The following is a 23,577-nucleotide window of genomic DNA, read 5'->3' as shown; positions in this document are numbered from 1 at the left end:
CCATTTCAACGCAATGCCACGAATACCGTAATGCTCAAGTTTCCTGAGTAATGTCGCGTGATCTAGGACGTCAAATGCCTTGCTATAGTCTAAAAGTAATAAAAGTGCTATTTGGTTCTTATTTAGAGAATGCAGAATAGAGCTCTGAGCATTGAGAAGTGCGTGCTCACATGATCTTCCTGGTCGGAATCCGTACTGATTCTCGAATAGAGAGTTATTCTTGTCGAGAAATTCTAAAACGCGTCTGTGCATTAGTTTTTCATAAATTTTTGAGAACGAGCCCAGAAGCGAAATAGGTCTATAATTCGCTACGTCGAGTTTACAACCTCCTTTGTGTATAGGTGTAACTTTTGCCGTTTTCAAAGCTTTAGGGAAAGCTCCCTCTACAAAAGATGTGTTAACTACTTTTGCTAAGGCGCATAAAAAATTTTGGCATGTGCTGGCTATTTTCAAGGGCTCAATCTTTGAATCGAGAGTTGCCTTATTTTTTAGGCCAATAATAATTCTATGAATCTCGGTGGGCCCAGTAGGTTCGAGGTAGATAGACGTTGGACATGACCCGGTCAGATACTCCTGGAACCCCCCAGGATCGAAGGTCTGTCGGGAACTGATCTGAGACTTGATGTTGGCTGCGATGCTGGAAAAGTAGCCATTGAACTTTTCAGCGACTGCCGAGTTAGTACTCAAGATCGTCCCGTCAGTATCCCTCAATCTGATTTGATCAGATCCCCGTCTTTTTCTGTTTAGCAGGCCGTTGATTATCTCCCATTGTTTTTTGGAACAGTCCTGATATTTTTCAAATTGTTTTTTGTAATACCGCTCCTTGGCAATGTTAACGTGTTTACTGCAAAATAGTTTCATTTTATCGTATGCAGCTATGTTTTCATCAGTAGGCTCTGTGATATTAAGATGGTATAATTGCTGTTTACGTGCACAAGCTGTTTCGAGCCATGGAAGTATCCACGGCTTCGGATCAGACCGTTCATTTTCACGACGATTACGATTACTCTTAACGGGGTATGCAGTGTTGTAATGTTTCATGTAGATTTCTGAGAACTTGTCATACTGTTCACTCGCACTGCCTGATTCCCGCGCTTCCTCCCACGTCTCCCCTTCCAATAGCTCCTTGAACATAGCATTGCTGGCTTCATTCATAGTACGTGTTTCACGGTATTTTGTGGTATCGGTCCTATTTGAGTGTGTGGTGTGCTTTTGTGATACTGCACGTAACTTTATAGTGGTCAACGTTGCAAGATGATCGGAGATGTCGAGTGTTAACACGTTGCTACTTAATGTGTTTTCAATATTATTTGTGTACACATGGTCAATAAGGGTGGCACTGTGGTCAGTGACTCGTGTTGGTTTTGAAACAGTTTGAACAAAACCATATTTTGCCAGTGTGTCAATGAGGTTCTGGCTTGAGGAATCAGTGTCATATTTAATAAGATCAATATTTGCATCGCCATGAAACATAACGTGTTTGCGTGAGTGTCTATCTAGTCTATTAAGTACGTGATCGAGTAAGCTAATGAACTTATTTGTATCTCTTGACGGTGATCTGTATAAATTTACTATAACCTTGGTTTTGTTAAAACCTTTGCAATTATGAATTTTGACTAGTTGGAACTCGCCACTCATGTCTTCAGGATCCAGAGCTAAGTCAAGACGTTCAATTTTATCAAAATCGCACACACGTTTGTTTATATAGATTGCTAACCCACCTCCTCTCCCCGATTTTCGTAAAGGTGCTTGTATAACAGGTTCGTGAAAACCCTCGATTGTGATATCATCAATACCATTAGGCAGCTTATCAATGTTACAGTTAGTTTCATTAAAGCATAACACATCACATTTTGAGAAGGTGTGGATTTCTTCTCTAAGATATGTTATGTTTTTTGCTAGTGATCGTATATTTAATGAAAAAACTTTCAACTCGTCTTTGGCGGAGTTTGTGACGTTTTTAGGTTCTTGATATTTGCACTTGGTTAAGATTTCGCTTATTTCATTCCAGTATTCGTTGTTCATGTCACTATTCTGATCTAAACTATTGCCGATGGAATTTATTACGTGCGAGCGATCATATGGATTGAAACTAAGACGTGATGCGTGAAGGTGGTCGAACTTATCATAGAGATCGAATGTCTCTACATTGTAACCTGGAATCATTGATTCGCAACATCTGATGCAACCTAACGTTTCCTGGAAACATTTCCTATGCACATGGCCCTCGCACCATGCACAAGTACGCAAGTTAGACTTAGAGTAACACCAGCCCGGACAGGCCGTGCATTTGATTTTAATTTTTTGACTATTGCTAACTTCACCGTTTGTGTTCATGATGTTTTTAAATTTCGTTGTGAATTGATTAATCAAAATAAATGTTTATGATAAGGTATATAAGAATATATATGAAAGTCAGACCTGCTTCGCGAAAACTAACAGTTTTGTGAGCTAACAGATCCTGACTGATACTAATTTACACTAACTGATTAATAATCTTAACTATCTAAAACTAACTATCTAGCGAGTGTGCTAGTAGAGCAGCTTAACTTTGACTGTACTGTACTAAAACGTGTAACTTTAACTTGACTGTAGCTTAACCTCAACTGTACGAAAACTTGCTTAGTTTGGAACTTGTAAGACCTCGCCTACAATTGCACTCCGCATTACCCGTCCGTTAACAAACAAAAAACAAAACAAAAAAACTTTCATTAGGTGTGTTGATGTGTAATCAAAATATTATGTCAAAGATTTGTGATGAATATGAGAGTTGGACGATATATGTGTATGACTGCTAAGTACTAAAATTGTCTTTGATTAAAATTTCGTAGCTGAATAATGGAGATAGTGGTAAAATGAAAATCTTATCTGTAGTATTGCTATTTTAGGGGTGGCAGATAAGAAGTGGGCCCATTTATGCATCTGATTGTTTCTGATTGTTTAGTCGTGAGAGCTTATTTGTGACACAATTAAATTGAATTAAATTAAAACAGCACGTGATTACATGTGCCGTATCGTGGCCAGGAGTTGACTCGTACATATATCACCAACAGAATCTCCTACCAAAACTAAACTAAAAATTCTCCAGCGTGTGATCTATCCTCAGTCAAAATATGACTAGCATAACACTTGATCTACAGATCATAACATTTCATTTCCCGATAACAAAAACTGTCTCAGTCGCAAGAGTTGACCGATCGCAACCACTGACGCAGTGGCCAGGTCCAGTTCCTAAGGCCGTATCCCCTGCACTTGCCAGTTTGGCGGCCATCTAGCAGTTCTATGGCGAGCACGAGTTGGCTAGAAATCATCCTCTTGGCTGCTAGGGTTAGGTGCGTGCCTCTGCCGTCTGATCTGTCCAGAACCTGATCCACATGCTTCGAGATGCGGTCGCGTGTGAGTGCTGCATGTGAGTCAAAAAACTCGAGATTTGGGATAACACATGCCAACTGGTACATTATTCGATTGAAGTTGTTGACTTCACAGTTTAGCCAGCCACGGCGTGTGTGAAGTATCGAATTCACGACGAAAGTCGAGTGTGAGTATCTGGAGCAGTAGTACTTAAGCTTTTTAGAAGCCCATTGAGCGAGTGTTAGGCCAGACATTTGAGGATTGCGACTATCTTTATGCGTGCTTAGGTCGTTGATTCCCATCGCTAGAATAACATACTTCGAGTACTCAAACTCATGCTCAAAGTTTGGCAGATCTGTGAGGTAGTAGTTCTTTTTCCTGATGCAGCGGTGACCGCTAATTCTGCCAAAGATGTGCTCCGGGGTTGAACTGAGGATGGAATCGGTGACAAAGAGTATGCGATGCTTATTTGTTGCAGTTTGTGGCGGTGGCTCGTGCTGCATGGGGGGTGCGGGAGGTTTCATGGGAGGGTCAACGATGTGACGGAAGGTGAAGGATATCCGTGGTTCCTGTACGGCTGGGTCAAAAAGAAGCTCATGGCTCCAATCATTCTGTGATTGAGCACTCATGACATGGATAGAACCGTGCTTTAACTTAACTCTGTGCTCAGATAGGGGTCCAACTCTGTTTACAAATTCGAGTTCCCTAGTGGCCCCCACAGATATAGTGTATATCTGGCTGTCACTCTTGATGTTGGTTTCATTATCTGAATGAGCAGGGATGGTCGCACGACCGTCTGGGTAGTATGTTAGGAGACAGGAGTAGGTATCAGTGTTGAAATGTTGTACCTTCGATTTCAAACTGTCGATGACGGACGTCATGATGGTGCAGTCGGGGTAGTCGTTTGGGTCGTGGTGAGTATTTCCGTAGTTATACCCCCGCTTGCCAAAGTAGGTCACCTTACGGCCATGGCTGCTGGGCTCTGTTATCGGGATTTGATGGAGGATTTCGCTGACGGATAATTCTTCAAAATTAAAGTCTTCAACAAAAGAACATACCGATTCAGGGAGGATGTCACCTGTCCAGTCGCTCTCTCTGTTCAAGTTTTCCAAGTCTCCGTCATCCGAGTACGGGACTCCTTTACCGGGGACTGGGGGCCAGTCTTTGACACGTGCGTTCAGAGCAACAAGTTCGTCAACTTGTTTCTGTGCTTCTTCCACGAGACATGAAAAGTGTGACAAGGTTAGGTCATGAGACGTGGCAGCGGCTTCAAAATCTATACACATATTGTCTGCCAAGTTAGATTTTAAGTCGAGATTAATCTGCGACAGATATGTGGCTTTTAGATTCGGGTTAAATCTAGCTTGTCGTTTGTGAGACAGAGATCGTAGGTAATTTGCCTCGAACTGAATCTGCTCAACAGACAAATTGCCAGCGATCAGGAGTTCGTTACATGTTTTGCTCGAAAAAGAGTTAACACAGTAACTTAAAGTCTGGGTAGAAGAGTCAATCATCTTCTTACCTTCGAGAGATGGCGAGTTGGAGGTGTAGGAGTTGTCCCCTTTCCCAGGTGTAGCGCCGGGAGAAGAGGACGGGTGGCCCACCTCCGAAACCAGAGCTGGAGACAGTGACTCAGGCTCATTAAAGGAAACGAAAAAAGCACAAGAAGCCTCCGGTTTCTGCTGGCCCCCAGTCATGCTGTACATATATAGGCAAGGTCGTATACAAGCGCGATTCAAGCAAGCATTAGCAAATTGATACGAAAGTTAGATAGATAAAGCTACACTGAAAAGACTAGTAACCCTGGTAACACATCTGAAATATAGAGGTAGTTAGAATAGAGCAATACTAGTAACCCTGGTAACACATCTGAAATATAGAGGTAATTAGAATAGAGCAATACTAGTAACCCTGGTAACACATCTGAAATATAGAGGTAATTAGAGTAGAGCAATACTAGTAACCCTGGTAACACATCTGAAATATAGAGGTAATTAAAGTGTATAGATACTAGTAACCCTGGTAATACATCTGAAATATAGAGGTAATTAGAATAGAGCAATACTAGTAACCCTGGTAACACATCTGAAATATAGAGGTAATTAGAGTAGAGCAATACTAGTAACCCTGGTAACACATCTGAAATATAGAGGTAATTAGAATAGAGCAATACTAGTAACCCTGGTAACACATCTGAAATATAGAGGTAATTAGAGTAGAGCAATACTAGTAACCCTGGTAACACATCTGAAATATAGAGGTAATTAAAGGAGTGTTATAAAGTTGTTGTACTCTATAAGTGTATATTCACCTACAAGCATAACTGCTTGGCGTGATGAGGTACATCTTTGATTGGTCGAAGGTCTTTCAACAACACAGCATCATCACTTTCATAGTAGTCCCCGGCTTATGACGGGTTCATAGCGGTATTAAACATGTTTTTCTGGGCCCAAACATTCTACGCTCCTACTATGCTATTACTGGTCTCTTGACTAACTCCCAATCATCTGTCCATATGGTATTGTTTCTGGACAAATAGATGGTATACGATGCCCTCAGGCTGATCTCAGCGATCTTCATGCAGGCCTTCTTCTTCTCTTTGTTGTTTACGTTCAGGTGGTTCATAAAGGTTGGGAGGCTATAGTTGTAAATGCCTCGAGCTCCCACTTCTACTGTCTGGAGCTTGCAAGCCCATCCGTTGGCTTCTATCTCTTCTGTCAGCTGCTGATATCTCTTCATCTTTCGCTTCTCTTGATCAGCAAAGTTCTGCTCATTTCCACAAGTCAGCTCCATTAGATAAACCTTCTTTGCTTTATCTGAATAGATCACTACATCAGGTCTTAGTGGTGTAGCTGCAATGTGCTGCGGGAAGTTCCTCTGTCTCTCATCCTCATCAAATATTATCTTCCAGTCGTTGGCATCTGAAAAGAAATATCTTTGGGTCTTGTGATGAGTTGGGTCAGCTAAGGTAACCTTCTCGCGCTTATTGCCTGCCTTGTGAAAGACCGACGGTGCCCTCTTCGATTCCTTGGCGATGTCGGAATTAAACTCTTCAATCTGTGATGAAACAGTCTTCATGATTTCACGTAGGACCTGATCATGGCGCCAGTTGAAACGTCCCTGTCTTAGTGCAACCTTGCAGAACGTCAGGATATGATTGAGTGTCCCTTGTTTGCTGCAGAGTTTACAGTTTCCTGAAACGGCTTTATTCCAAAGCTTTAGGTTGCTAGGTGTTGACGCAGTGTCATGAATAGCATTGACATGAAACTTTAACAGTTCCGGACTAAGTTGATAGATCAAGTTATTCCACGTGGTGTCAAATGTCATTGTATTTTCCCATGTGAGAAAGAGGTTTTGCCGCTTTTTGTCAAAAAGTGAACAAATAAGTGTCTCTTCATCAAAGGTCCTCACCATGTTGGTTAGCAGTTTCCTCTCTGATGTGTCCTCATATCTTGTCCCATACCCGAGGCCAGTTGTACCAACTGCAGGTTTTCCAACTAACTCTTGGAAGTAAAGTTGGCGCTGACGGTCTTTCAGCTCTTTGGGATAAGACCACATCTTCTGTGTGTCTGCAATAGCCTTATGGTTAGAGTACACTTTTTTGATGTAGGGGTCACTTGAGTTACAAAGTTGGTGTCCCTTAATAAGTTGGATGACTTTGTACTCAGTGCAGATGTTTTTCAGCTGCAATCCTTTCTGGTCTCTACTCCTGTAGAGGACGGTGGTGGTACAAGGATGCGCAATCCCTAGCCACTTCTTAAGGTATCTGTTACACAGTGCCTCAAGCTCTCTCACAAATGTGATGGGTAGGTTATAAACAGTAAACCCCCATGACATCTTACTAATGATGAGGTTGTTATACACCCACGCCTTCATTGGACCGGTGATTTCATCATTAGACGTTGTTTCCAAAAGGTCCTCTAACTTCTTCTTAATCATGGACCGAATTTCCTTTACCTCAAGATCTACATACATGTACATTCCTAGGAACTTCATTGGTGCTTGGATAATGGACGGCACCTGTTGTTCGCTTAGTACAAACTCTGCATCATAGGTATTGTACTTTCCTCCAGTACACTTCATAGACATAGACAGGCACTTCGATGGTTTAGCCTTCATTTTCTTCGACCAGTCCAGGAACTCTTCTACTACCTTCAACATCTTCTTCATCTCCTTCTCGCTCTTCGACAACAGGGTTAGGTCATCAGCAAATGCTTTCTTTGAGGTCTTGCTATCACTGAAGCTTGGCTCATACCCAACTTGACTGCACAGTACAGCTAGAAGTTCCAGTAGGATGTTGAATACTATAAGGAACAGGATCACGGACAGTGGGTCTCCCTGGAACAGGCCTAGCTCATACCAGAATGTTCTGGATGTCCATTTCCTGCACTTAACTAGGACACTGAGGCTTCCATAATACTCTATTATAAGCTTAATGAAGCTTTCAGGTAGGTGGTACCGGCGTAGGGCATAAATAATAAGGCTGTGCGGGACTCTCCCATACGCATTCATAAGGTCAATCCAGATCACGTGGACTTGTCTTCTGTGGCTTTTAGCATCTTTAATCTCTTCAAGGAGGGCTTGAGTGTGTTCTAGGCAACCAGGGGTTTTCTTCATGAAACCTTTCTGTACTGAGGTGTCAATGAACAGATTTCGTGTCATGTGCTCAAGTACACGGTCTCCCCAGATGGCAAAGAACAGCTTCCCGCTACAGTTTTGGAGTGTGATGTTACGGAACTTGCCAGGATCTTTTAGATCATCCGTTTTAGGAATTAATGTACTCACTCCCACCTTCCACTGTGGGGGGACAACTCCTGTTTTCCAAATCCTGCATATCAGATGGTGTAGATGGTGACTGAAAGTTCGACACTTCTTGTAGATCAGGTAGTTGACACCATTTGACCCAGGTGCTGACTTATTTCTCCTTGACTTAAGCTTTAGGTGGAATTCATCCCATGTGGGTGGCGCTGTACTGCAGATCCAATTAGGTTTGTCAAGGTCTTTCAGTCCTGTGGGGTTTACATAGTCACGCTCTCGGTCATCATCTTTGTACTCCTTTTCAAAGAACTTAGATGCTTCTTCACTGTCGAACTCAGGCTCTTTATCTTTAGTCTCTTCCTTCGTGAGCAGTTTCTTACCATACTCATAAGGGTTTCTTCTAAAGAGTTTGGAGCTATTCTCTTTCATCTTTTTCCTTTCTTTCTTCTGGGCGGTCTTTCTTGCTTTGTTATGAAGTCGTACTAGTTTCAGGTAAGAAATCTTCTGTCTTTTAACCTGTTCATCATCATTCGAGTCACATACTCTCTTCCATTCCTTTCTACTCTCTTTCTTCATTTCCCTCAACTGTCTGCACTCAGCATCAAGTCTCGGTTTTTTCTTCGATGGTATAATGTTTGTTGAACCAACTTCGCATATCAACTCGAGGTAGTCATAGGTGGTGTTCTCAAGTAACTCCAAACCCTTACTAGGGTCGCTGTGTGTAGTGAACTGGAGACCAATTAGACCGAGGTCTTGATCAATCTTGTCCCACCTAATATCATTGGCCTTAGGTAGTTTTAATCGAGTTTTAATAACTACCGGTTCTGGTGGATCTGCGTGAGATCTAAAGTTTGCAGACGTAGACGTCCTCCATTTTGCACTGTGGTTTGTATCCTGGCTGGGTTCCGTCTCCGTGTTACCTCCTTCCTGACCGATAATGCCTACGGCATCCTCTTCCAGGCTCTTGTCCGGTGTCTGCTTACAAAATCTCGCGTGTTTCTTCACGTGCTTAAACCACCTTTTACACTTATCACACTGTTGGTCGTGTGTAACACTCCGTCCTGTGTTGTTTCCACTATCATCTTGCTGGCTATTAGTTGCTGTGGGTGAAATAGTAGCAGGGGAGTTGGGGTTCACACCCAAGGGACTTCCCGGTCATTTGTTTTCGTGAGGGTGCCCGACGTAGAAACGTCACCCTCAGTTAGAAGTCAGGTAGGCGCAGAGTGAGAGGGGAAGTCACTAGGAACTAAATAGCTCTTATTCCGAGTGTTGCGATTCTAAAGTAACCTAAAGTATTCTCGGAATTAGGTGGAGATTAGTCCAAAAGTTCAAACTGTGATAGCTTAGTCACGATTATCAAGAAGGACTATAATAATGAAAAGCATTCCATATAAGGAGCGAACATTTTTACGTCACGCATTAATTCTTACTATGTCACGCATTAATCACTTAAATAAATATGTTTAAAGCAATTTCCTCAACTAATTAACCTTTTGATGCACTTCTTGACTCAATATCTAAGGCTTGTAAATCAGATAAAGAGATAAAAATGTTTCATCTCACAACGAAATCATTAGGACCTCAAATAATTTGTTTTTAATTACGCGGATATATGCTCATCGATCGAAACTGGAAAACTAATTTTAAATCTGTAAACATCATGTGCAGTTTAAGCAATAAGCATGTTTCAGATTCTAACGACGACAAGCTGATTCCGTGTGGATATTTATAACCAGTTTTCAAGATTTAACCAAACGTTCGACCTATGAATAGATCTGGAGTATGCAGCAGCTCGGTACTTGGTACCTGATCCCCCCCCCCCCCCCCCCCGGTAATCTCGAGAGTAACATCAGTAGAATAGCATCGGAATGTGCAATGTCAATTTATTTGAAAAGTTTCTACACTGTCACCTTCATAGCGTCATATCATTGAACAATAAATTTTAAATAAAAATGAATGAAACATTACATTTCTTGTCTCAAAACGAAGGTGACCAAGTGATATTGGTAAATTACCCACTAGTTACTATAGTTACACTACTAGTAACCCTGGTAACACATGTGTTATCATGCTCCAAAATCGGTGTTAAAATTTACAGCGCGTGTTTCGAATGATATCGTTGTGTACAAATTACAATACAAATATCTACATGTGCTTGTGTGCAGCATGTCATGTTTTATTGATATAATGTCAAAGTATTATGTTACATAGCTTTACAGTCAACTTCGGTATATAACTTTATACCATATAAGTATTAAATATCTTATCACTAAATAAAGGTAAAGATAAAACATTTTAATTAATAAATTAATGAACTGAACTAAACAATAATACATTTTACATTGTGTGTTAATTGAAGAATGATTATACTGTAGATTCTCTTCTTGTCTCAATGGCAAAGGCGTGTTCGGTAGATATTATGTACTTGTACAGAGTGTGAAACGTGTGTACATCACCATTTTATGTCATATACCATTTGATGTAACCTGTATTCAGTGTGTGTAATTTTAATTTAGCATTCTAACTAGTGTAGAACCATTTATAATTGTATACTAACATTTGTACCAATTTCAGCCTGAAGATGGCGTTGACGCCGAAAATTTGCCTACATTCCTAACTTCCTGTTTCATTTGTCCTTGTCTCTTCCAACCGGATATTATCTAACTATCAGTATTTCAATCATGAGACTAATAAACAGCGAACTATTCCATCATTTGATATTGGTTGGTTGGTTATAAAACCCGTCCCAAATCTTGTATTGGAAAATGAACTGACTCAATACTAAGTGTGAGTACGGGTGGTTATACCTGCAAGTGTATTTATTATCAGCATTTAGAGTTCCGTAAAACTGCAGTAACAATTGTGTGAAGATATTATGTAATAATTTGGGTCAACATCAAAGTAGTGATTATGATACTTGCATTCAAATTGAACAGACACACTGTATAGTGTAGTTTTCGAACTTATAATCATGTATATAATATCGACTCCTGCGTGTTCTAAATACTTCCAAATTTTAAATTTATCCCAAAGTGTTGCACAATGTACTGGAATGTGTTGCACAATGTACTGGAATGTGTTGCACAATGTACTGGAATGTATTGCACAATGTACTGGAATGTTCGGGGGGGGGGGGGGGGGGATGTTACAAACAGAGTAATATTTTAATATATTCACTCTACAATTTAATGACACAAAGTGGAGTATCGAATGGTTGCTTTAGCCAGCTTTAATGTTCAAGGTAGGAAATGAAAAATATGTAACCTCGATACTAAACCAATTATTGAGCGATGGTAGCCCCCCCCCCCCCCCCCCAGGTTACTGCATTTCTCGTAGTTGATTCCTAGGTTGGAACATTTCTTCCTACTTTTCTAAAGCTTAGAATAAGTTTTTTTACGTTCGTTTCCTCAAATTACCTCAGGATGTTTGAAAGTTCGTTTTTCTTGCGCTGTAAGTGAAGTGGCATGTTGATTTGTTAATTTCCAGTGCTTCAGATTTTTATTTTTATTTTTTTTGTGGGTCCTGATGAAAACATGGAGGCTGAGGCTAGCTGAGGCACACAAAGATGTATGGATTTATCATTGAGGAAGGACGTGGTAACTGACCTGAAGAAGAAGAGGGCTGAACAGACTCATCTCGACCACTACATCCGTAACGGGAAGGTCTGTAGCCGGGTTAAGAAACCACCATGAAGTAATTCATGTTTCTCGGACACCGATCAGTATAATATGTAGGAGAATCTTAAGAGTTTTCGGACGTTATCTGTATTTGAGAGACAATTATATTATAATATATAATATAATTGTCTCTCAAATACAGATAACGTCCGAAAACTCTGTATATACATACATTATTATTTGATTGTTTCACACTTTTCACATTTCATCATTTTATTACTAGGTGGAGGTGACGTAACTGAGACTTTGGGCGGTCAAAAAACTCCTGTTTTGAAAGTTTTCCTCTTTACTTGTTTCACTGACCCACGCTTTTAAGCATTTATACATTTCCGCCCATTTTACATGGTTGTTCGATTTGCTGTATACTTGCTACTTTGTAAAAGTTTCAAATCAAAAATCATTTATTTTTTGTGGGTTCCAGTATCTGAGTGAGCATATTTAGGGAGAAACCACACTAAACGCTTAATTGTGCCAGAGAACATAGCGACTATTTTAACGCCGTCTTGTTTCGCCCCTCTCTTCCACACTCAACCACCACTTAAGCGTTTATCTATAACACACCCCACAACACTTACCATCATCCTTGATTACACATCTTGATTCCACTGGCATCCTCCCACAGGACTGCCATACCCCAGAGGTAGGCAAAGCATCCATATGCTATCCTCTCGTGGGCCAACCAGGCCCAGCCTCTCTAAAAAAATATTTAGGGGGACAAGAAGTAAAAAAAGTGTATCGTGAGATTTAGAAAGTCATATAACTGATAAAACTAGAATATATAATGAGGCAATGGTTATCAAATCCAGTTCTTTCTAAAAGAAAATCTCATTAAAAAAAAATGATAATGATTTAAACGTTTTTACCTTAAAAAGGTCATTAATGTTTATAACTGGAAATCCAAAGGTAGCACTTTGCAGTGCGAAGAAAAATGTACAGCAATTTTATTAAAAGTTAATATCTTAAAAACTGGGACAGTTAATCAGCGAACAAAATGTATACGATACCTTAGTTGTTCACCAATAGTGAACAAACAAAGAAACGAAACCAAGCCAACGGTTCGATTCGAAAATCGTATTCTCAAGTTAACAAAAGTTTTGGAGGAAGTCTGGAATCAACGGTGAAATATTTAGAACTTGATATTGAGGAGATTTAAAACTTTCTGAATATGGGAACAAATGTGAAATTCTAGGAGTTTTTGATCTGTTAATTGTCAGATGTTCGGTGTAGTCTCTCTTTTGTTTTTGTCAATTGTCCTTTTCTTTTTTGTGTCTTACATTAGACGGACGTGTCACCCCCCTTATATTAGAGTTTTTCTTCATCTGATTTCTAATCGTCTTTCACATGGTGACCTACTCCTTCTCTCTACTTAATATCTCAATCTGATGGTTTCCAAAATCCAAGCTTCAAAATTGTTGCGTTTTGTCAGGTATTCTCAGGTTTTGTCAGGTTTTGTCAGGTTTTGTCAGGTATTCTCAGGTTTTGTCAGGTATTCTCAGGTTTTGTCCGGTATTGTCAGGTTTTGTCAGGTATTCTCAGGTTTTGTCCGGTATTGTCAGGTTTTGTCCGGTATTGTCAGGTATTGTCCGGTATTCTCAGGTTTTGTCCGGTATTCTCAGGTTTTGTCAGGTATTCTCGAAGGTTTTGTCAGGTATTCTCAGGTTTTGTCCGGTATTCTCAGGTTTTGTCCGGTATTCTCAGGTTTTGTCTGGTATTCTCAGGTTTTGTCCGGTATTCTCAGGTTTTGTCAGGTATTCTCAGGTTTTGTCCGGTATTATCAGGTTTTGTCCGGTATTGTCAGGTTTTGTCCGGTATTGTCAGGTATTGTCCGGTATTCTCAGGTTTTGTCCGGTATTCTCAGGTTTTGTCAGGTATTCTCGAAGGTTTTGTCAGGTATTCTCAGGTTTTGTCCGGTATTCTCAGGTTTTGTCCGGTATTCTCAGGTTTTGTCTGGTATTGTCAGGTTTTGTCCGGTATTCTCAGGTTTTGTCAGGTATTCTCAGGTTTTGTCAGGTATTCTCAGGTTTTGTAAGGTATTCTCATTCTCATTCGGTAGTTGCATGGGTGTTAAGCAGTCTACAAACTGTCTCCACTTCTTCCAGACTGCTAGCGATGCTGTCTTGTAGAGCTCGCTGTGGAACACAGGATTCAGGAAGCTGTTAATCGGGATCACCACTAGTGCAAAGATCTCAAATACTGTTGTAGAAGCTGGCTCCTTGGAGATGTATTGGAAATACAGGACGGTGAGAATGAAGGGAGTCCAGCAGATAAGCTGTGATCCCACCATCAGAGCCACCTTTAAAGTTAGCTGGACTCGGACGGAGTCCTGACCTTCCCCTCCCCTTGGAACTACCGCCTCATTTGATTTCCTCTGTTTTAGAATGATCTTAATGTATGCGGTGATGACAATACTAAGTAGGACCACGATACTTGTGCAGTAGAGGATTATATAGATCTCATAGGAGTCTTGGGATTTGAATATGTTGTGGACACAGAAACCTGTATTACCGTAGTAGCTAATCTCTGTGACATCAAAGATCTCCCTATTTGACGTGACATTACTCAGGTCGCTGATCATTCTGTAGATATCATCATCATCTCTGTGGAGCATTCCCTTGTGAACCATAGCAAGACGAGACCGGTTAATGGGATTTGTGCCGAAGAAAGGATTTTGATCCAAGTGACTAAAGAATATTTTCGTTCTGAAAATATCTCTAATCGACGAGACTGGCATCAAAGGAAGAACCGAGTGTAGTAAATTGAGGATATTCAGAAAAGTGAGCCACATAACGATGACTCTCACTCTAATATCAACCACTATGCTGTGGCATGACAGAAACCTGGTGATGCTTATGGAAGCTATCAACATAAGCGAGCCGTGAGACGAGAAGGAAAATAGGACTCCAAGAATAGAACAGAATGGACTGGCTCTCCACATTTCTTCCAGCTGACAGTACTCGCCTTTATTCCCGAGAACTAAAGCTGCCATTACTATACAACACAAATATACTCCCATCAGGGTATCATGGAAGAAAATTTGCATCAAAAACACGTTGTCAACCTGTTTTACTTTAGAGGTGCACTTCATAGTCCAACATTTGTAACCCTCTTTCATGTTCATTATAACTATCAAGATGCCCATGATGATCGTTACAGTGAAGACAAAGTTCGATTTGATCAGGAAATCAGAGGAAGACAGCTCTTCAAACTGGCATGTTCCACATTCATCAGCTCCATTGATACAATCCTTCACGTTATCACAAACCTTGTCGTTACCAACCCACTCAGCAGTCTCATTAGGACTGCAATAGAACCGTCCTGGACACCCAATCTCGTCCGCTTGGTTGTCGCAATTTACCTCCCCATCACACATATAGTGTAGGGAATATGTTTCTGTGAAATCCTTCGGGTTGCAGCGAAACACATGAGGTACAGGATATCCTATCCCGATATGGACACAGAAGTTCTCCCAGCCCTTCTCAAATCCGTCGACATGTTTGCAGTTGACACGGCAAAACTCTGCCATCGTTATATTATATTGTTGTGGTTGATACTTTAATAAACATGTATGAAGTGAGCTTAAATGCGTGGCAAAATCTTGCTTTTCATTACATAAATTGGGATTCCCTACCTCGATGGAGTACTTGGATGAACGGTACGCATTCTCCTGGCAATACCGATCTTCTGTAACACATATCTTGTCAGCGGTTCCTGAAACCGAAAGTACAAAGTAATCGGTACAGAAACATTCATCAGATCCATCAGTACAATCCTGAATTTTGTCACAGAGATTATCCATCGCGACACAGCCCGAACCGTCTGCACAGTAGAAAACAGGCGATTGGTTACCAAGACAATTGCATTCGTCGGTAAGGCATTGGGAATATCCGTCACAGATTTGGGAGGTGTTGTTTAGCTTGCAAATGAACCAAGTGTCTTCGTCTCGAAAATCAGGCGGCAGTCCAGAATCTGTATATGCTGCCAATTCTCTTGTTTTCAAAAATGTAAAATCAAAATTGAAATCACAAATTAGATTGTCACCCTCGGCAAGATCGTGTGTGATTTCTAGGATTTTAGGGTTCAGTTGCAAGTAAATAAAGGTCTGTCCAAAGCAACGATCAGCTAGATTTTCATCTATACTGAAATCAAGAACTGTTGACTCTGAAAGCTCCTGCTTGAAATCTGATAAGCCCCTTAGATGGGTCGTTATCACGCTTAGTCGGGTGGTGGTGAAAAATGCGAGCAAAAGAACAACTTTAGTTGTGAGTGCTCCGTCCCTCATAGCTCAGATCAGACCGACATCACTGAGTTGACAGTAACCTGCTGTGCATTCTCACTTCTCAGATATAGAAGGAATACTTATATTATTATATATAAGTATTTGGACGAGGGCAGCACAATTTATTCATATATAAATATGAATAAATTGTGATGCCCTCGCCCAAATTGATATTTCTTATACGCTCAAAGTGCACCGTATATTTTATTTTGCTTATTTTAGATCGCACTGCTTCAAATGCACCAATAAGCTGGCTTTATTTTTCTTTGTATAAATAAACAAATTTGAATAATAATAGTGATAAAAACAAAGAATCGTACGTAAGCGTGAGTGAGATCTTTTAAAAATTATTATGTGCGATCGATCGCACTGCTTCAAATGCACCAATAAGCTGCCTTTTTTCCCCTTTGTATAAATAAACAATTTTTAATAACAATTATGATACGAACAAAGAATCGTACGTGAGCGTGAGTGAGATCTTTAAAAAATTATTATGTAAGGGGAGAGCCGGGGGCAAACATCAGTACTCATACGTTGGGTCTTATAAGTTTAAATAACATAACCATGAAAACTGTAACTTTGCAGATGGTATACCATACTGTTAATACTCATGATTCCGTCGCCAAAATTAGTAATTCAACATCGAATTGCCTAAACTAGTGTTTGTGAACACGTCAGAAACTCCATTGTAACATTTAATATTGCAATAGGAATTTAATCTGGAATATGATATAACACGACATCTTTCCGACAGCGACATCTGTCCGACTCAGGCCTCAGGGTACCAGAAAAAAACGACATCTGTCCGAAATTGTGATCTGATTTCAATACGACACATTTCCAATTAGAAACATGATCTGAACTGTTACTTGCTAATTTGTATACGTAACAATTGGACAATAGTTTAGATTTTATATTTAAATTAATTCAATAAACAACAACAACAACAACAATGGCGAACCTAGCAAGCTAGGATCGAGGGGCCGATCTCCTTTTCTTTTGCGGTGCGGCCACGGTCCTTTCGATACAGGTTTCCCTGCAGCATAGTCGGGACGCAACCCCAGGCATATGCACTCGTGTTATTTTCGCAGCTCTAATGAGAGCCACTACCATTCACACCATGGTTTGGTGAGTGACGGCTGCCCATCTATTTTGAAATCTTGGCCCAACTGGGATTCGAACTCGCAACGTCAGGGCCAGTAGACAAGCAGATTAACCAACTAAGCCACTGAGCCACTTCAATAAAATACAATATCAAAGAATCAAATCTAAAGCATAGCCAAATTTCCGATAGCTTTTAGGAAATCCATAGGGTTGCTGTAGTTGTGTAATCATCTACAATTATCTGAAGTTGTCGATCATAACGGATCCATTTGGGTACACGTGGCTCAGGTAGTTCCCGCCCGCCCGTCTTTGGTTTTCTTCACGTCTGTAAGGGCTTGTTCTGGGAGCCTTGTTTGCGATAAACTGAAGATTGGTTCATTGGATTCCGATAACTGATCTCCATACCACTGTCCTATATGTACTCATGTAGGCTGTGTCCTGTGATGTGATCGACAGCTTATTAGTGTACGGCTAGCACGATCCTGTCCTCAAATAGTCAATCACGTATCGATAGATCACATCTCAATGGATCACGTCATCAGCATTAGAACAATGGGAGCAACGTCACAAGATTACCCGTGAGCTTGTGAAATACGAATGTGATCCGAAATTACAAATATATGATCTGAAATTCGGACAGATGTCGCCAAAAACGACTCCTGTCCGACAGCGACATCTGTCCGAAATCCTTAATTCGGCTGTCGGACAGATGTAGCCCAATCTATTAAGTACATATATAATTACCCTGGGATAAATTATAATTAGTATGAAAGTAAAGAGGGAGTGCCATCTCCATCTCCAACCTCAATCCAACAGTTTGTTATTAATTGATTTATTTATATCAAGAATATGCTTGATTACTGATTAATTAGGACAAGTAGAGCTGTATTTCTTAAACAGGTACTGAAGTTTTAAGTTAAACTGATGAAATAATGTACATTTCATTCATATAGGATATTAGCAGTTATTGATTAAGAAACTCTAGAGGTAAATGTAAACGCACTTTGAGTAATAGTGTACTATTTACAGTATGCAATGAGTAGATAGTTGTGCCAATAAAAACGTGTTATCACTAAAGATATATAAATCACTTTTGTTTATAACATCTTATTTAGCATTGAACAGAAGAAAAATAGCCCAAATAGGAAATTGTACACTCTACAAGTACACATTTTGAATTGAGGGGGGAGGGGGGGGGGGGGGGGGGGGGGGGGATCAGGTACTAAGTTTTGGACGTGACGTCGACTAACTTGTGTAATTTTGGAATTTCTCAAAAGACCCACCCACCCCCTTTGCGGTACTAACTGTTTTTTCGGATAATAATAAAGACTCCCACCTCTTTTGCGGTACTAACAGTGTCTAGGTATATAAAATAAGATATTACTAACCCAGAAATTGCTTTAAATAGCTCATTAAACATTGGGAAATGGGTAAATTATACCCACTATTTAGTAGGAATTCTGTTTTCAATGTAGTCGAATTAGATAAAAAGTTACAAAAAAAGGAAAAAACCCATTCCCAAAATTGAAATTTGAGGTAAAATGGGTTTTTTGGGGTTGGACAGTGGACACCCCCCTCAGTACCATGTACTAACTTTTTTTCTGGGAAATGAGCAACAGACCCACCACTTAGTACAAAAGTACTAACTGTGTTTTGGAAGAAAATATGACTCACCACTCCAACGTCACGTTCAATACTAAGTGTATGATCCCGCCCCCCTGTCTATTTCACAGGTATTTCTCAACAGTTCATTAAAATGATCCAGGGGTCTAACTACATCACATAGCTGCAGAGGAAACCAATTGTGGAGGAGAGAGTAGAACACATTGTTAGTGTAATAATGTATAGTAATGCCGATGCAAAATGCACAATGCACAATACACAATACACAAAGCACTAGTGCAGCCGATTTTATAGCGTCTATTGTGCTGTATCTTAGATGTATTATTGTGTTGAAAAGAACAATGTATTGTGTTCCTAATAGGAAATCTTTTATTCGCCGAGTTCATGCTCACTGTCACACTCACAGTGTCAATTGGTGAATGAAAATACACACAGTAATTTGTTATTACTATTACTAGTCAATGTAAATCATTGTTCAATGCTCATGCTGGAACCCAATTCCTTACTTTGCAAATCCTGTGAATTGGAAATATTCTGGTGATTTTATTGCACTGTGCAACTGAATTGAAAATTACCTACAGGACTCTATATGGTGTATATGGGGTATATGAGATAACAGATACGAGATATTATATAAATCAAAATTCAGGTCCTTGTTTCAAACCTATTTTTCAGATAACAACGTAGTTTGACCTCTGATAAGGAAACATGTTTTCTTTTCATTGGCCATAACTTAAATGATTACCCAAGCTACTGTAACATGGAATATTTCGTAATTACAGTTACATTATGAAGGTGAGACTAATTAATATGCACGGTGTTTGAGCACGTTACTTAGTTTGCTCACAAATTAAGTATGATAAATTTCATATTATAATGAAATATTTAAAATGTAATATATGTACTCACACAACATAGCTATAGTTATTTCTTCACTGGGATACTTTGTCGTATCCAGAGGTGTTAGGTAATCTGAAAAATGAAATGTTTCACACATCCTGGTATACAATATTGTCATGTGCAGCATTAACAAGAATTTCGCCGCGGTTAAACCACGCACGATCAATTTTCCCTACGATGTACTTGTATCTTGTACCATTAATTCTTTCGAGTGAAAAGTGTGACTGGAAAAAATAATAAATGAGTGGGATTCGCGCATGGTAAAAATTGACGATTTATTTGACCAATGTAGCGCCGCGCGCATCAACAATAAATGAATCCAGAAAATTGCGGAAAATAACTTTGCGAAGGAGGAACTTCACTGTAATTAATTAACACATGGCTAGCGTCGCGCGCAGCATAACAGACGCTTCCAATACACATAATTATAGGGGAGTGGTCTATATTGCGAAGGAGCAGACTTTTGTCGTCACCGTAGGACCGTCGGGCCACCTCATATATCCAAACCAGATTACTTATTCCCTACGATCTTTTTGCCTTCGGCAATAGTAGGGGAAAAAATTAGACAGTAGAGCAAATATAGAGTTTTAAAATATAGAGTTTTAAAATTGATATGATTTTTTTAGAAGGTTCACAAAAAGGTACAATATACTACTATATATAACTAGATGGCTCCTACCTTATGGTATTTACAGTTCTAAATCGTATTGGGGATTTAAAACATGATAAGAGAAACAAAATTCAATTGTATTGTGAATAACAGTACTTACATTGTGAGTATCCAAGAACAGATAATGTGAATAGTATTATAGTAAACACTGATGTTATCCGACATACACCAACTTTCGACATTGATAGCACCTACTAGAAATACATGATTCAAATTATTAACAGTATAAATTATTAACAGTATAAAATAATACGTGCGTGCGCCGCATAACAATTGATGCGTGTAGGGGCTGGAGTACGCGTGTATACAGATTAATGAATTGTTGCATTGTAAATATTTAAAGTTGACGATATATTATGATATAATAGTAAATTTTACAAAGCTAGCTTTGGACTTAGGTAAAATGACATACCTTCGTGAGGTATGTCATGATGTGAAAGTCGAACCCCAGCTACAGAAGGTAAATGAGGGTGACTGCCTCAACCCCAAGACTATAACAGGTGACCAAGCTTGGCTTGACGTATCTGCTAGAGGAGTTTGGACTCCATTTGATAAGACCTTTCTTGACATAAGGGTTTCACACCCAATTGCTTATCAAACAGGACCAAAACTCTTCAAGAAGTATACGAAGAGAACGAAAAGGAGAAGAAGGATGAGTACTTGGAGAGAGTGTTGAACGTAGAGAAGGCCACTTTCACCCCAGCCGTATTTCTCACAACTGGAGGCATGTCCAAAGAATGTTAGCGGTTTCTAAATAGAGTGGCAGACCTCATCGCCAGGAAAAGAAAAGAGAGGTATTGCAATGTGGTAAGACATGTAAGGACAAGAATATGATTCGCTATGTTAAGAACCACACTCATAGCTCTACGAGCGAGGGTTCAGAGGGAAAAAAATTGACAGCAAATATGAGACACCACTATCAGAAGTCTCTTATAACCTCATCCCTGCCCCTATGATGGAGTAGATGTGTATATATCTGATAGTTGATATTTCATATTATATAATATTGGTAGCATTGGACAATTTCCGTTACCTCTGTATTGTGCTCTGCCAATTGTGACACTTGAATTACTTTATTGTACATAGACTGACCATTGTTTTAACTTAGGTAAAATTATAATTTATTTATTTAAAAAAAACCACGGATAGTTTTAAATTTACGTTGTCGTATAACTATAAACAAGTTAATCCTGTTTTCAAGAATGCGCGGCTTTAGCGGCCAGTTATTGACTTATACATAAAATTGAATTTTAAATAGAAATGTGAATATATTCAAATTTAAAACTTTCAAAACGGAGGCTTATAAATATTATTATATTATGATTGTAAAATAAAGGATAAAATTTTAAATTTGTTTCACTTAAATATGCAAAAGACAATGTGAAACAACTACTCTACCCTCTCCACTCCACCCTCGCACATCATCATTTGTGATATGTGAGCAACAAAATGTGACAGGCGTTAAGTTTTAACTGTCCATCTCGAAGGGTAAGTCATTCAGCTTCAAGTTTTCTCACAATTAACAAGGATAATCAAACCAAACACAAGATTTGTATGCCCATTTGTGACATATGGTCTATGACCGTTGTATCATGTACATTATCCGTTGTATCGGTATGAATTAAACTGCCTCTTCGAGATTGTAAGAATTTAACGTGACAACAGCTCAGGGGAGAGACTTCCCAGTACCAAGTACAGTAAAACAATAAGACAAAGCATAACCTAATTCATAACATAGGTTGGAGGTCCAGAGGTCGCTTGGATGGACTCGAAATCGGAAGATTCTGGTTAAAAATGGTGCTCATCAAAATATTATTACAAGGTGGTCACGTACTATCAACAAATACACGGAAGTTGCAAGATTGGAATTTTAATGGTAGCGCTCGATTCGTACGACACAGGGTTTAGACAAAGCGAATATGCGCGGCGTAGAAACTTTGGCTTTTATTAATTCTGATGAATTTTTTACTCATGATAAATTATTAAATCAAAGTTCTAAACAAGGGATAGTTAAAAAAACAACGCCCAAGTCTAATCTTTCATTAAAACAAAAACAAAAATTAAAAACTTCATTGCAATTTCCGCCAATATCTCTTGTCACAACTCAAATTACGGAAATAATGCAGGTCAAAGATATTATTCAAATAAAGATTTCTTTTACATAAATCATGCACAATCAGCGAGAATAGATTGCTTTGGGGTCTTTCTCTTCTCCCTGGTAAGTCCAGTGTATTGATGGCAAAAATGAGGGAAGAAAACGCTGGTCCGTCAATAGGACCCCGCAAAACATGTTTTAACATTCTCCACCGACTACGGGCCGCTTTTTCTGACAATGGTTCAGCATTGCAGCGTTTATACAAGTTTTTGTTGGAGATGACTCCTGGGTACTTTATATTCAAAATAGTGCGAAGATGTCTGCAGTGAACAACATCTAGTTTTTCAAGGAATATTTTGGGGACGGCCCAACAGGATGAGTTGTACATAAGAACCGATACGACTAAAGCATTATACAGTATTAGACGTTTGTTTAGGGGCAGTTTATCACTCCAGGCCTTCTTGTAATTGTTAAAGGCAGCATATCCCAGTCAATAAATAAATAATTTATATTTTTTTATTGAATTTAATAATATTATATAAACAATATGAAATTATTAATCTAATGTTTCTTTATACGAAGCAATTTCGTAAGCGCGCGGCGTTTTACAAAAATGTCAGTGTTATCAAAAAATTTGCCAACGAATCGAGCGCTCTTCTTCAAATCCTGATAACACAAACCGTGCGTTTGTCTGTTTGTTTTTGAGTTTGCTTTAGTCTTGTACCAATTTCATCTCACTTAGAATTTGAGCTAATATTGTGTGCAGTCTATTAATTTACATGGTGGTACGATACCAACTGGTGGTACGATACCAACTCATAAAAAAATTCTAACCTCAAGCAATTGCCTAGAAACTTCCATTAACTTGATAAAATTGAGAACCAAGGCACTATTATTACAAGTACAGGCTGCTGATTTAAAAGATACTTGGAATCCAAACAATTTTAAATTGCAGTAATCTATTCTAATCGCAGCAGCACACACTTAATATTACTATCATGATTGTATTATAGACTGAAAAGCTCTCAGATCAATTTTGGGCGTTTTTAACCACTTGTTGTAATTTTTTTAATTATTTAATATCTTAACTTATAAATTTTTATTCAGATCGAATTAACAAATA

At 39.3% G+C, this 23,577-nt stretch overlaps 1 protein-coding gene across 1 annotated transcript in view; it reads right to left on the bottom strand.

Moving 5' to 3' along the window:
- The window catches only part of LOC134811125 (zinc finger DHHC domain-containing protein 4-like), an 80,779-nt gene extending 60,224 nt beyond the window's left edge, over window positions 1-20,555 (bottom strand). The window contains exons 1-2 of the mRNA XM_063817864.1: window positions 20,460-20,555; window positions 19,699-19,761 (exon numbers count right to left, since the gene is read on the bottom strand). The gene's annotated coding sequence lies outside the window, so the exon portion shown is untranslated. The remainder of the gene's footprint in view (window positions 1-19,698; window positions 19,762-20,459) is intronic.
- Between the last annotated feature and the right edge of the window lie 3,022 nt (window positions 20,556-23,577).

The sequence above is a fragment of the Bolinopsis microptera genome, chromosome 2, assembly GCF_026151205.1.
Source record: "Bolinopsis microptera isolate Bmic1 chromosome 2, MBARI_Bmic_1.0, whole genome shotgun sequence".
Classification (NCBI taxonomy): Eukaryota; Metazoa; Ctenophora; class Tentaculata; order Lobata; family Bolinopsidae; genus Bolinopsis; species Bolinopsis microptera.
This window is presented reverse-complemented; position numbering and strand designations above follow the sequence as displayed.